A 13486-nucleotide genomic window follows, 5' to 3' on the forward strand; every position below is an offset into this window, starting at 1 on the left:
TGTGGTAGACTGGGGCATTTGTATTTAATCCCGATGTTGCATACACATTGCGTTATTTTCAGTCTATAAAATTTATATTCCTCTTCAATTAGATTACAGCCCAACCAAAAAAGAGGGGATTCTGCTCTGTGAATGCCATTCCAGTTCCTACAGAGCACAGGCAATTGTCACCTCTTTCCTCCCCTCTCTCCTGGTCCCCCCCGGCCTGCTCCTTTCCTTAACTCAGCTGTGCTGCAGCACTTGATCAATTGCAACAGCACTAGAAAAAAAAAGTTAGTCATACATGATCAGCAAAATGGCCCAAATGATGTCATCCATCAAGATGGACATCGCAATTTGCCAACTATTTTCTCATAAATCAAATCACAGTCCCACAAGGAAGAAGAGCAGCTCATGAAGAGCCAACATGGCAGCAGTTATCGGCAGACTGAGAGAAATGCTCCCTCAAGTATACAGTAATTATTTTTACTCGATGGGAAATAAAGAGGGGAGAGATGGTAGTGTAGAACTGGAGAGTGTCTGCCTCACTTCATTACTATTCCCCAGGCAAGGGGCTCAACATATGCTTTTCATTGTGGAGCCAATAATTTTGAATCTTGGGACAGGTGAAAACTTAAATGACATTTGCAAACCTTGATTTATTTTCCTGCTTAACTCTGGAACATGCCTTAGATTTAGCTCTATAAGTTTCAATAGATTAGTGGCCAGTGTCACTGAATTTGCTGTGACCTTTAGCAAGTCTTTCCCTTTTTGGATCAGTTAATTAAATATTTTGGATACTAATAATGCCTTACTTAAACCACCCCAGTTTTCTTTTTGTGTACACATATGAAACAACAGGGGGATAGCATGAACACTTGAATTTTTTATTGAGATTGTCTCTTGCATTTTTTCCTCTCTCTTTCCCTCGCTTTCTCTGTTTTTCCCCTCCCATGTGCAATTTTACTTGCTGGAAATCTCATTAAAAGTTATTTATGAGCTGCTAGTGATCCCGTAAGAATTACACCTAATTCAGTCTGTAAAGCTTTTGAGTTACATTGCTTCCCAGGAATAGTCCCTACAGCAAGGAGGACCACCTTTCCCATTGTTTGACTTTCCTTATCATTAGTATAAATACTTCATGAGAGGTTCCTTACAAATGCAGAGCAGCTCATTGACAGGATTTAGGCACCAAGTGCCATTTGGTATGTTAAGATTTTGCTTCCTGATTCTTTGATTCATGCCATTTTACATGTGGGGAAACAAATGATTCATAAAGGTGACATCATTTGTTCAAGACTCACAGAACATGTCAAGAAAAGTCTGTTTCCTTGAAAACAGCCAAAGGTTAATAATATTATGGTCTAGAGTTGTATTTGCTAATCAAATTAAAGCTGCTAGGGAAACTTCAGAGGGGTTAGGGATTCAAGGCAAACATTCTTTATCTCTCTAGAAGCGAAGAATTTGCTTCTTTCTTAGCCTCTAATTTTATTGTCAGGCTGCACTTTTAGAAGTTTTTCAGAGTGACAGTGAAAATGTACCTAATATGTTCAGACTACTACATAAAGTATTAGATATCCTGATTTTTCTGTAGTACTTGGGACTCGGTGCTCTTCTGTCTTAGTTCAGTTTACCATTTGGGGCAGTTGTCATAATAATAATAAGGCAATGAATATGGGTTTCTTATTTTCCTGCAGTAGTCAGATAAGCTTAAGAAAATAGAGCAGTTAAATAATCTGTCAAGGGCTGCAGTCTGGAAATATGGATAGGGAAAATTAGTGAGAATTGGTATCACCTTTTTGCTAGGCCAGGCAGCCACCTCATTGTTCTGTGATACTGGAAAGGCAACAGGTAACAATCAGCGCAGAAATTTTCCCCAGGCACCAGTGTCTGACGAGACACATCAGAGTGTTTGGGCATCTGATTCACTTAATTGTGAATACATATCTGCTAAATTTTAGCATTTACAGCTCTCAAGCCAAATCGGGTCAGTTTACAGTGCTGGAGAATGTAAGCACAGCAAGAGGCGATCTCTGCTGCAACAGAGAAAGGAAGCAGGACTAAAAGGGGAGTGTGATCCCCTTCCTTCACTGGTGTGAGGTGCAGTGGCTCTAAAAATGCTCACCAAGGTGAGAGAAGCCTGCCAGAGGGCTGAGAACCGAACCTCAGTCTCAAACCCCAGCCTTGACCTGCAGCCACATAAAGCCTGTCCTTCCTCCTGGCCCTGCTAATTGGTTTACCCAGCCCACCCAGTGAACATCAAAAACCCTTCCAGGTCAGCTCTCAACGCAGGGAGAAATTTCAAGGGGGGGAAAAATAGCTCGCTTGGGATGAAGTAGGCTTTGTTTCATCAGCTGTCAGGAAGAACTCCTGCTTTCATTTGAAGGAGGAGTGAAGACAGGAAGAAAGTGAGATGAAATCCATGTTATTTTCTAACCAGTCAGGGAGAAGCAGGAGGTGGACAGAGACTGAGATGACCTGGTTCATCTGCCTTGCTTTTGAGGGTGGCCCTTCACTGATCTCAGCTGTGCAGTGCTGGAGCTCCTCTCTAGCTCACCCTGACCCAGGCTGATGTCCAGGAAGTCACTGTGGAGTGCAGAGAACAGTATGTAACATCTTACCAAAAAATAAAACTCAGAAATTTCTTGCTTTCCTAAAAGTAATAAATGACACAAGGAGGGGTGAAGACAGAAAGTATAACCTACTTGGGGATTTGCAGCCCAGACTACAGAAAAAAATGAAATGGTGTTATACCAAGATACTCTAGAGAATCACTGATAAAAGAATAAATTATAAATGTCTTGTCCTTAATTAATTGTATAGCTCAAAAACAAAGACTACATTTCCTCAGAGTTCTCAGTTTTCCCTCTCATGTAGTACAAAATAAGCATCAGGATTTGCAGTTCACTCATACTGGAATTCCACTTGGTGCCATTCCACTTGCAATTGGATTCCCAATTTTTCAAAATAACTCGTCTTAAAAAAATTAATGGTTATTTTCCTCCAGGCTAACAGGAGCTAACACAAACTGAGTATTTCCCTTGTTCGCTACAAATTGCACAAAAATCACATGCATTTGATTAAGCAAACAAGAAAAGACTGACTCCATCTTCTCAAAACCACTCAGCATTACCCACAACAGACTTTCTGGTCTAGGTTTAAGGGCAAAAAAACCTTTGTTTTCTCCTATCAAGAGAGAGGCTGCTGATGAGTGACGCAGGACTCTGGGAACCCACCCTCCCATGGCTCTTGACTTGTGATGGGAAGGCCATTTTGGCTCTGATTTTGCAAAACCTTAAGCAAGGCAGTGAGAAGAGACTCAGGTGGATTAGACATGGATAATGCAGAGCTGAGGTGTCTGGGGCAGCTCCTGTGTCTCACAATAAGGATTTTTACAAGGGGACACACTCTATTGAAGCTGGCACCCATGGTGGTCCACACTTTCCTTATTGCCAAGGCTTTATATTCTATTTTTTTGTTAAAGGGAATTACTGTGTTAGTAGTTGTAGTAAGAGCTCATAATTCAACCTAGGGAGAGAGAGGGAAAGAGAGAGAGAGAGCTCCTGCTGCAAAATGCCAGTTTAGAGGATCCCACCTACCTCAGAAGCCGCTGCTCCAGCTGGGTCTGATGGCTCCCAGAAGTCAGGCAGAAGCCCAAAACGCTCAAATTACGGCCAGATACAATTACCAGCTGGAAAAAGAGAACATGCTAAGAACATATAGGTGTGTGGAAGCTACTAAAACAGGGGGGAAAGAATCAAAAAAGGAAAAAGTTCTCTTTCTGAAAAGAAAAACCCCAACAGAACAGGTAAGAGGTTTTTTTTTTAAAAGCTCCAACTTGTTCTCTGTGACACAAACATCTCTCCCATCTTCCTGAGAGCACTGCATGTAGCCTGAAGCAGACTTGCTGGTTCTGGTCCTGTCAAGCTCCCAATAAGTCAGGCTGAAATCTGCTTAAAATTTTCCTTTTCTCATTTCCTATGACCCCACAAGAGTCTGAGCTCCACAAGATAGCACCTCAATCCCAGTCTCTCCTGTATACCCCCAGCATACTCTGCTCAAATTGATGTGAATATTGGGGCAGGCAGGGAGAGAAGGGAATTTCCTTCAGTACCTGTAACCCTTCTCCTTTTAGCCAAGAGAAATAAAAATGGTAATCCCTTACACTTCATTTAGAAAATGGGTTTCCACAGCTATGGAAAGCTGGAGTTGCCATTGTCACTGCTTTTCATCTGATTTCCACTAGGTCTGCAGGCCCTCCCTGCCAACATGACACCCTAAAATGAATGTGTAATGTGGTTGTGATCAGACTAGTCATGGATTAGAACTTCTTCACAGTGAAATTATCTCTTTGCATTTATCTTTCCAATGTCTATTTGCCAATTTTTTATTCAGTGCCATGTTCTGTGGCAACAATTTTTAGTTTTCTGCCTATTATCACTCCTAGACTTCTTTTATCTCTCTTGGCTTCATCTTTCCATTAAATATTACTAGCACTGGAATATTTTTTCTCTCAGATCTTGCATTTCTTCTACTTGAATCTAATTTTGTTGTGGTTTTAATATTTGGCTTGACAGAGAGACAGTTTCCTCTGTTCACAGGCTGAAATTGGTTTTGTTTTATTGATAACTCTGTTCATTTCTGCTATCAAATAACCATTACACATTTTCATTTGGTACAACTGCTCAGCCACTTTGCATTGCCAATAACTAACAGTGAAAATGTACTGGTAAAACAAGTGGGAAAGTACTGCTGAAAACGACCTTTTTTCAGGCAATTAAAAAAATTATAAGATTCACATTAATTAAGATGAGATAAAGTAGAAGCTCAAATAGGTAATGTTTGAATGTTAGTTTAGCATTTAAAAAACTGAGATTTTAATATAAGTGGTTCCAGCCTTAAACCATAATTTTGGTAAAAAAATTTAAGTTTTCACAGGGCAAAAGAAAGAACTTGGGGTTATAAACAGTTTTCTGTGCACAAGTGTGCACCTATACATACACACATTTATTTATTCAGTGAATAGATTTTGGAGCATCTGTTCTAGTGTGGCAGAGCCAATTGCATTTCATTTCTGCCTGGGAGGAGACAATCTGCATGTTTTTCCAGTGGCTGTGCCAGTTAACGTGCAGGATTACTCTGCCTGTCTCCTACCTCTGTTTGGTTTTTATCAACAAAACAATTGTGTTCAGCTGCTCTTTTGCATGTAAAGTAATCTGTGCACGGATGGCTGCAGGTCAGGCTTTTCCTTTCGCTGTGGTTTTGGTGCGGCATGGTAAGTGAGCATCTCATCACCCCGAGTGTTCTGCTCTCTGGAGCACTCCCATTCACCCAGGGCAGAGGAGAGGAGCCTTGCTGCCAGTTCAGGATGTCACTGATGTCTTCCTCTGTGGCCAGTCTCTGGTTTTGGAAGCTGGGCTGGGATAAATCCTGCTGGACCTGCTGTAGCCATTCTCTGATGAAGATGGGTGCAGCTCAGGCAGTAGAAGTTCAGATGTTGGGAAGCAGCAGCTGTAAGCATCACCCCAGCCTGGAGTTTACTCCAGTCTCACAAACATTGTCAAAGTCACAGATGTAGGCATTTCAAGACAGGTAGTAAGAACACAATGATTTGCACTTTTAGGAAAATTTGGGGTAGTCATCCAGCAGTAAGAATGCAGCATGCTCACAGAGATATGCTTGAAATGGCCACCTAGCTATGTAGCAATGACCTGGGAACTGGAAATTTATGGATATCCTGGACATCTGCCATGTGTGCACCTGGGAAAACACAGGCTGGAAGGTTTCCTTCACTGCCATGTGCACCCAGAGGACTGCACAAGGGACTGCTCACGTTCCCTCTGGGCATTGTGGGGCTTGCCAGGGGGAAGTGGCTCCTGAGCATGAGCACAGCTGGATCACACCAGCTGCAGAGCAGGGCAGATGAGTTTCACTGTCTGTTTCTCTTCCCTTCCTTCACGTTCTTGCTCTGCTCCTTCTCCTTCTGCCACAGGGAAAGCTTTGTCCCCTGGGGCAGCAGCAAGCTGCTCTCTCACATGGCTCACGCTCTGAGTCCTTAGGGCACCTGGGGCTCTCTAGGCACTGTTATAAAACCAGTGAAAAAGCAGATGCTTCTGGTTTGTCCGAAATTTATTCCAAAGAGACAAACAAAACCCTGTGCAACGTAGCAAAGAAAAATGGGCATTTTCAGGTGGGAAACCATTTGCTAATTTTTTCTGTGCCCACAACATCTCTGGTAATGACAGAGGGAAAATTGGATTTTGCCATTGCCACCTCTGCTTATTTTGGAGGATCACTGAAGCTGGAATCCAGGCCCAAGGTTGGAGCACATTGTGTGCCAGGGCTCTGCCTGCTCCACAGCAGGGGAGTAGCCAACAGTGAAGCAGGAGCGCTCAAGTATGGGAAGAAAAGCAAAGTTCTATAGAAAATGTGTAGGGCAGTGGAAACCTCTCAATTCCTTTATTTGCATGACTAATCAGCTGGGCTTTCTGCTGGCTCCCCACACAGCTAAGTTTGTACTATTTATTTTTCACATCGCTGCATTTAAATTCAAGTGTGGGAGAGGGGAGTATGGGCACTTTCATTTGTTCAGCATATTTATAAAAGGCCCAGAAATGAACATGTGGCATCAGATGAACACCTGGCAATCAAAGCAGGGAGAGCCAGCTGTTTCCTTTGTAATTGGAATTACAAATTCACACCATCCGTGCTCTCCCTACTGCACCCACACCAGCCATGAAAGCAGAGGAGTTAGCTCTGGGTGCATATGCTCGAGAAGCAGCAGCCAAAGACAACATTTGGGCTATCTGCTAGAAAAAGAAACTCTCCTTGCCTTTTCCCTGTAAGAAGCAATAGTTTTTAAGCCAGCTGTGCCTGCAACTCCCATTTGCTACAGAATTCTGTCTGTGTCTTTACTGCAGGGCATGCAACTTTCAACAACTTTGCAGTTTGGAAGTTGAACCCACTTCGTTCCTGACTTCCCTCCAGCTGATCCACACAGAATCCTTCGTGCTGGAGTTCATAGGTCTCTCCTCTCCTCTGGCTGGTTTAGCTGCTGAGTTATTGAAGACCATGGGTAATGAAAGACGCTTGTGTTACCCTCCCTTGCAACAGTCTCTACTTCAAGGCTTCGGTCAGGAATCCTATATGTTAAAAAAATAGGGCAGCAAAGAACCAAAGGCATCTTGAATGTACACACTGTAACTAAAGGAAAAGAAAGAGTCGGAGCCACCACTTGAGAACATGTGAGTCAATAAAGTTTTATAAAAGAAGCCCATAAAGCTGCCATGGAAACTTAACCATTGCATGCATCTAGGGTGAGAGCAATTCATTGGCGCTGGAGTAGGACCCTGAGCAGCGTTCCTCTTATCTCCCATGCTGGGATCCTCTATTAAAAACACATGGAGGAGGCTAAAGTTCGTTACGAGTGACTGCAGTGAAAATAAAAATTAAAAAAAAAAAAGCTCACGTGCTCACGCACACACACACCCAAAGAGATGGGGAAGAAATTAAGATGGATTTGCAGAGGAGGTTGTGCTCACAGTAACACACACCTCCAGTGGTGCAGGGCAGAGGGGACAGGCTTCTCTGGTGGCAGCTGATAGACACGAGCGCTCGAGCAGCTCGCAGCCCCTCTGCTGTCCCCCCTGCCGGAAGATTTGTAGGTGGCTCTCCGCCAGCCACCAGGCTGATGGGTCAGGGGTCGTGACCTGTTGATTTACCAAAGTATGATCAACTCACACAAATTATCGGCGTCAGAGAGCCCTGACAGCCTCAATGCGATGAGCGATGAGGGCGATTGTTGGTGACATGTGGGAGCAGCGGGGCACAGCCGCCCTGTCCCCCAGCCCACCCAGGGCACGGCCACCCCAGCTGGGGCCACACCAAACCCACGGCCCCCACCGGGAAAAACATCCTCCCAGACAGAGGCTGAGAGAAACAAGAGGGATTAGAAGCTGTTTCAAGGGATGGCTTGGTTATTTCTTTTTTTCACTGCAGTGCGAAGAGATGTTGAGGGATGGGGGCTTTAAATCCGATGGGAAGTGCTGGGGGATTCAGATCTAGGAAAACCCTGGAGCTGGTGCTGTCTGTGAGGTTTAATCAAATGGATGTACCAGCTTCTTCGAGTTATCTTTGGGGGCCGTTGTCAAAATACTTTTTTTCCCCCCCTCCTTTTTTCCCCAGCTTCATTCACGTAGGAAAAATTTTGCCTGGGGTAGGATGGGAAAATTATAGCTGCTGGGCATTTTGCCTTGATCCTTCAAGTCCTCTTAATCGACTGTGCTATTCAGATGGGGGCAGAGGATAGCAGAGGCAGTTGAAAGGAGGCAGGGAGTGCCGAGGGGTTAGGGCAGGGTGGCGAGTGTCTGCATGTGTGTGTGTATGTGTGTGTGCATATGTGTGTGTGTGTGTGTGTGCATGTGCAAGGAGGAGGAAGAAAGCCCACGGTCCAGGACAAGGATTGGGCTCCAAATTTTTTTTTTTTTTCTTTAAAGAAAAATCTATGTTATTTTTGCAGAAAATGCTCTTCCAGTGACCATGGCATGGATGTGCAGGTACCAGAGAGCCTCTGCCAGGCACCTGGGTGGCCCAAGGCTGGCTCCCATCCCAGCACCTCCTCCTGCTCTGCCTGCTCCTGTGCAGGTGGCTTCACCTCACATTTAACAGAAACAAGCAAGCTAGAGCTGTTACAACTTCCCCCGGTGTTTTATTCACAATGGGCATGTTGCACTCAGCCCACTTTTGTGTTTGTTTAAATCCATTTGCTTGCTTTGTGAGAGGAGATGCATAAAGTAAGAATAATGATCTATTAAGCTATCAATTTTTAATTTTCTGTGAAAAATTTGCAGCGCAAAATAGATTTTTGGAGCCACCAGAATAGTCAGAGCATATGAGCTGGCAGAGACGAAAAGTCAAGATTTTTTCATTCATCTTTACCATAATGACCTTTTAAATATTTATTGTATATATATAAAAAGGCAGAGGAAGACAATACTTGCAAATATATATGCTTAACCTTGGGTTTAAACCAAACAAAATAGTATTTAAAGAAATACTGAATAAATTATTTATTACCCAGGTCAATGGTTGCAGAAACACAGTTTATATAAAAACATTACAATTCTGGCCATTCTAAGTACTGGCTTTAGAAAAAAATTCAAACCTCTCAATGCAATTTTAATAAACCTAAAAAAAGTCATGCTCTTGTTTCAAGCTGAATAGTTTGCTGTTTCTGAATAATAATCATTCAAGACTTAAATCTAACCACAAGAGTTTAGTGCACAGATGCAATATACTTGCTGGAAAACCCTTAAGAAATAGCTGTTTGATTCAGGATCTGAGTCAGTAAAACAAGATGTGATGGTTTAGTGGGATGGATGTCAAATAACAGAAAATGAGGACAACTAATAGAGAAAGAAGACTTTTGAGGAGGATTAATTAATAAATTAATAGCTGTGTGCATGGATGGAGTACAAACAAGTCAACAACAGTTCATTATTCCCTTAAACAACTACGATGCACAGATCCTTCCAAAAGGAAGCTGAACTATTTGTGCTTGAGTAAAGACCATGTGTGAGTGGATGAATGGATGAATGGATGGATGGACGGATGGGTCAAGAGATAATTTATATATGAGGTGCACACAGACAAACACACGTGCCCACACTCATGCACATGCATTTAAATAAAGTGTATTTTTCAAGAGTATATTTTATTGCACTCTAAGGGTCAGACAGGAATACTCTAGCATTTAATCATATTTTTGCCTTGCATTAAGTTTTGGTGTGTTTTAGTGGGTGACAGATTAGGTTATGCTACATCAGGAATAGATAAAGATCACCCCTTTTCCACATCACATTTTTATTTCTAGAAACAGTCATGACTTTTTCTAAAAAAAAAAACCCACAAAACAAGCCTTTTGTCAGAAAATGCTGATTTCTTGGCATCAAGGCTTTCTATGGAAAATGTTTATGTTTTTGCATTTTTAATTAAATAGTTTTTTTTAATTGTTGGAACATAAGTTTCAAAACAAAAAAATTCCAGATTTTCAGTTCAAAACAAGATTGTTTGAAATGTACGTTAATTAGCATACAAAAATAACAATCCCAGTACTAAAATGAAATGTCTCAGAATGATCAAAACACAAACAGGTTTCTACAGCCCTGAAGTGATATAATTTTTTTGCTTTACAGAAGTTTTCAGGCTTTTCATTGTTTATCAAAATGAGAAAAAAATATTTTTTTTTAAATACACAAGAGATTAGGAGAACACTATTTTGCCCAATTTGAGAGTACTGCTCAGGCTAAGCAGGAATATCAGAGGCTGGACAGAATAAATGAATAAATACATTAAAAATAATAGATCAAAGCAATCTGGTTTTGAGCAAGAAAGCACTTCCAATTTAAGGGTCAGCATTTTTGACAGAGATATACAAATATTCACGTGTGTATTAAAATAAAACCAGTGGGATATATAGATCTATACACACATGCACATCCACCCTCTCTAATCACCTTATTTGATTTTTGCAGTTGGCTTTTTCTTTTTCACGGTGATGTGCTGCAGAAATTTCATGTAGAAACTTCATAGCTAAAACAATCACCACAAAAACCTGGGTTAATGATTAACTCTGAATGAAGAGTTATAAGCACTCATCAAGGTAATACATGATACAACTTAGCCATTTCCTTTCTCTTTTCAGCTTTTCAAAAGGGGCAAGGGAGCATGAAGAATAAAGCCAGGCATCCTTATTTGGTTGAAATAATAGCCAGTATACCAGAACTTCAGACAAATCCTTCTTGCTTTCTTTCAGCGGCCTCAACCATTTTGATCTCATTTCATCATTGAATGGACCCCTTAACAGAGAGTGACCCCATATTTTAGGACTGAAAACATACACCTTGTTAGTGTGAGTTTATTTTTTTGTTGTTTGAAAAGTGGGCAAATGTAGTCAAAGCTCTCACAAAACATCACAAGAGGCTCTTTCTTCTTTCATGGCACACTGAACATGTAAAGTAATCATTGTTTACAATAGAGGCAGATAGCAAAGACGTGTTTGTTGTCTCACGCTGTATCTTATTATGCATTAGATTTTGATTTCAGTTGCTTTGCCTTTTCGTGTTATTTTAATTTTGAATGATGATGACTGAAGGGGGGGAAGAAATAAAAAATAAAAAAGGAAGAGAAAAGGCAGGATGTGCCATCAAGACCCGTGGTCCCCTGGTTGGGAGCGCGCGTAGGCGGGACTGGAGCACGGCGCTCGGCACTGGGCACCTCATTACCACAGGCAAATTGGGGGAGCCAGGCATGGCTGAGGGCACCACGAGGAGGAAGATTAAAAGACTGAAACATGTATAGACAGGGCAAGTGACGGGGCAGCCCCGCTCCCCATGCACTGCAGGGAGGGGAATCCTTTCCAGGAGGGCTGAGGGAGAAATGGGGGGATACAGAGCACAAGGGGGACACAACCGAAACCTCAGGAGCTTCTGGGTTTGGCTGTCAAAGAACAGTGAGCCTCCTCAAAGAAGAGGTCCAGGCTTTCCTGCAGAAAGTCATTCCTTGGGGACGTTTCATTGGAGCTAAGCTGAGCGTGACAAAATTCCCAGAAGGAGAAAGCCTGGCAATGCCCTGGGTGCACCAGCAAGGCATTCACACTCGTGCCTTTTGTTTCCCTCTCCCCCTTAGCTGGCTTTTTGCTTGTTTACTCAGAGTGTTCACATAATTTGAAGCTTCTTGATGCTAAAATTCAAACACCTTTTATGTGCTCTGAAGGACATTTACACCCAGCCAGGGAACTCTCCTGCCACAAAAGCCTCATCAATTCTTCTCTCACCTGTGGAGAAGTTCAGCGTGGGGTGATGAGAGCAGCAGTAACTGACTTTCTGCCTTTTTATCTTCCCCAGTGGATCTAGTTCAAGCAGGGATGGAGTTTCTAAGAGGGTTCCCATGCTTGACTCCAAGACTGACTTCTGTTTGACCAGTGGACAAGATTTCCATGAGTTCTCCTGGAACTGCATCCCTCAGAGTGCTGCCAGCCACAGGCTGCACTGACCAGGATGTGTTTAAATACTGCGGTCATGTGGTAAATTTACGATATGTACTGAGACTGAAACTGTCTTATGCAAGGCAGAAGAAAGGTAACAGTGGAAGCTTTGGAGTAAAAAATTGCCTGAAAGGACTTGAATGTTACTGATTTTTTTTCTTTAAAAAATTTCAATTTTTTCCAACCATCCCTAGTGAGCATATTAGATGAAGAGGATTAGCATAAGAAATATGACTCAATGCAAAACTGGTAAATATTGAACAAAACCTGTCAATTAACCAGGAATGAAAAGGTAAAATATAGTTACAAAGGAAAAAGCAGTTAAAAATTAATTGAAATCACCCCCAAATTAAGGACATTCACTGATGCAAAACCAAAATATTTGGAGATAGGGGAAAGGAGAGATCAGACATCTGCATACAGATGTTGATAAACAGATAGAAAAATGAATGAGAGCTGTGTGTGAGTGATCCAGGGGCCTTGCTTCCAAAAATGACAAAGGAAAGACTGGTACAGATGTCAGCAGACTGGATCAGGCCCCAAGCCTTAAGTGGACAATCCAGGATATTACAAATCACTCTTGGGATCAAGCTGCATCGATGTCATCTAATTACAGATAAAACTACAGAGTATTTAACATCTCGTTAATTTAAATACCTGGGGCCATATCATGGCATCAATTTTTAAGTAGACGTCCCCATTGATATCAAAGAGGAGTTCACACAATGCAGCCCACGCAGCTGAACCTTGAGGGACACAGCAGACAAAGGGAGGCGGAGAGGGAGAGGCAACAAAATTTTCCCTTTTCTTCCATTCCCTTTTCCAATTCCTTTCCTTTCTCTATCATTGCACAGCTGCCTGTACATTTTGTTAGCTGGTCCTGAGTGTGACTTCCACAGGCATCATTCCATAGGGATGGTGCTGAGCCATGCTCATGAGATGTGGATCCTCAAGTTCAGTTTTAAAGCTCCCTTACCAAAATGACATATTTAGTAGTGGGAGGGTTATCACATTTCTATTTCAAGCTGTCAGATGTTGTCAGAAAGATTACAGATTTTAACATTTGCTCTGTTTTGTTTGGTTTTGTTTCTGATCCTGACTAGAAAAATGAGAGAAAACGCAGATACTGACATTAGATATGTCAGACAATACTTCAGAATTTTCCTGACAAAAACTGGGTTCTTTAAAAAAACATTTTTTAAATTAGGTTTTTAATATTTCTAATCTCTTATTTGAAATTTTTTCCCAAAAAATCTCTCTCAAGTTAAGTGAAACAGAAATAATGCCACTTTTATTTCTCGAGAATCAAAAGATTTCAAACACCTGGGATTTTTATTTTTGCCACTTTTCTTCTGCTTTCTTTTTTTCCTTACTATCAGGTAGTACAGATTTATATACTATCTTTGCTATTGTAATGGTTATAGTCTCCCCATCATGTCCCATCTTCCTCTGAATATTTTTCTG

The sequence above is a fragment of the Melospiza georgiana genome, chromosome 8, assembly GCF_028018845.1.
Source record: "Melospiza georgiana isolate bMelGeo1 chromosome 8, bMelGeo1.pri, whole genome shotgun sequence".
NCBI classification, from domain to species: domain Eukaryota; kingdom Metazoa; phylum Chordata; class Aves; order Passeriformes; family Passerellidae; genus Melospiza; species Melospiza georgiana.